Source organism: Gavia stellata, unplaced genomic scaffold (assembly GCF_030936135.1).
Source record: "Gavia stellata isolate bGavSte3 unplaced genomic scaffold, bGavSte3.hap2 HAP2_SCAFFOLD_179, whole genome shotgun sequence".
NCBI lineage: Eukaryota > Metazoa > Chordata > Aves > Gaviiformes > Gaviidae > Gavia > Gavia stellata.
In genome coordinates, this window is record NW_026777174.1 from 30001 (window position 1) to 32312 (window position 2312).

The following is a 2312-nucleotide window of genomic DNA, read 5'->3' on the forward strand; positions in this document are numbered from 1 at the left end:
CTCTGCAGGGGCAGCTTTCCGGCCACCTGTCCCCAAGCCCCTAGCCTCGCACGGGGGTCGTCGTGACCGAAGCGCGGGACCCGGCACTTGGCCTCGTCGAAGCTCCTACAATTGGCCCCGGACCCAGCCAGCCAGCCTGTCCAGGTCCCTCTGCGGAGCCTTCCCACCCTCCAGCGACTCAGGGTACGGCGGGCCGCCCTGCCCGCCCGCGGGGGGGGGGGGGGGGTGGGGGGGTGGCGGGGGGGGCGTCTAGGGCGCCGCCCTCCCGAGCGGTGAGATTCGCGCGGGGGCTGCCTGCGGGCGTCCGCCCGGTCCTGTGGCGGTGCCGGTGGGGTTTTTTCCCCTCCACCCCCCCGTCACGAGGTCGGCAATCATCGGCCGAGACTTCGCAAAAGAAAACGGTCCCTAAAAAGTTCGCGCGCCACTCGTTCGTTCGTCTCGGCGTCGTTGCCCGTCGGTCAGCGAGCTGTCGACTGGCGTTTCCGCGGCAACGAACGTTAGTCGTCGGCGCCGAGACTGCTGACCGCTCCGTTGTGCCTAATTCAGACGTCGTCCGACCGGTAACTCTTCCGAGCGCTTTCGTGACCCTCCTTTCTCTCCGTCCGTCGTTCGTCGTCGTCGACCTCCTCACACGAAGGAACGCACGTTCGAGAAAAACGGCGGCGGCGCTCTCGAGTGCGTTCGCCGGTCTTAATTTTTCTGAGCTACTACATTCTGTCACGACTCGATCGTAGTTCGCGGCGCCGGCGAGAAACGACGACGACGACGACGACGAGGAGTAAAAGAAAAAAAAACGAAACGGGAAACGCTCAGGCTGGGCTGACCATGCCTTAAGGAACTGCTGCTCTTCGTTAACGACCGTGCATTTAATTTACTAGTAAATAGAGAATCGCACGCGTGCGTACCGTTTCCAGCACATTACCCGTTTCTTTACTCGCTTCCACGCCTGCCTGCCTGCCTGCCTGCCTGCCTTCCTTCCTTCCTTACTTCCCTCCTTCCTTCCTTCCTTCCTTCCTTCCTTCCTTCCTTCCTTCCTTCCTTCCTTCCTTCCTTCCAGGTCAGCCAGCCGGTCGCCAGGTCTAGCAGGCTCTGGCGCCGGCCGACGGGTCTACCGGGCTCGGGCGCCGGGCGGTGGGCCTACGGGGCTCGGGCGCCAGCCGACGGGCCTACGGGGCTCGGGCGCCGACCGACGGGTCTACCGGGCCCCGGCGCCGGCCAACGGGTCTGCCGGGCTCCGGCGCCGGCCGCCACGTCTACCGGGCTCCGGCGCCGGCCGCCTCGTCTACCGGGCTCCGGCGCCGGCCGCCTCGTCTACCGGGCTCCGGCGCCGGCCGCCTCGTCTACCGGGCTCCGGCGCCGGCCGCCTCGTCTACCGGGCTCCGGCGCCGGCCGCCTCGTCTACCGGGCTCCGGCGCCGGCCGCCTCGTCTACCGGGCTCCGGCGCCGGCCGCCACGTCTACCGGGCTCCGGCGCCGGCCGCCACGTCTACCGGGCTCCGGCGGGACTTGGTCGCAGTTCTCGAGCTGAACGGTAGACCTGTTTGCCGCGCCGCTCGCGGGGACGTGACCAAGGGGTCGCTGTGTCGCGCTGCCTCCAGTTACGTCATCGTAACAGGCAGCGTCATTGGCGGGCCTCCCCGGCGGGAGGAGTTAGCGCTCTTGGAGTTCGCAGGGGCTGTGGACTTAGTGGTACGTTCTATATGCGCGAGCGGTGGCTCGCGGGCAGGGCAGTAGGAGCGCGACTCGACCCGCGCGGCTGGGGCGCTTGGCGGCCGTTGTGGCGGTTGCCTCGGCGTGTTTGGCCGTTTTTCCGCCCGTTCGGGACGGTTGCCCGCGCGGCCGATGGCGGCCGAGGCCCATGCTGGTCCGTGGTGAGGCACCGGAGATGCTCGTGAAGCATGCCGGCTGCTGCCGCGCTCGCGAGCGCCCGGGGACGGGGGGACGGGCGCGCGGCGCAGTCGTGCCTCGGCTTTTTGGGCTTTTTGCGGTTGTTCCCCCTCCCTCTTCCTTCTCCGGCCCTAAGCTGGAGCCCGCGAGGCAGGCCGGCAAGAGCGTCGCAGCCGGTCCCGGTGGCTGGCAGCCCGAGCGCAGTGCGTCAGGGAGTCGGGAGGTGTGCCTCGCGCCTCCGGTGGCCTTACTCCCTGGCTCCAGAAACACCCGCCAACGCCACGGGTGAGGCGTGGCGTGTGGCGTCTCGCCTGCCCGTTTTTTGGGTGGCTTTTTGTGTTTTCCCCGTCCTTTTTTCTTTTTTTCCCCCCCCCCCCCAGCTTTTCTCCGGCCTCTCTCTCCCTCTGCAGGGCGAGTGGTATCATC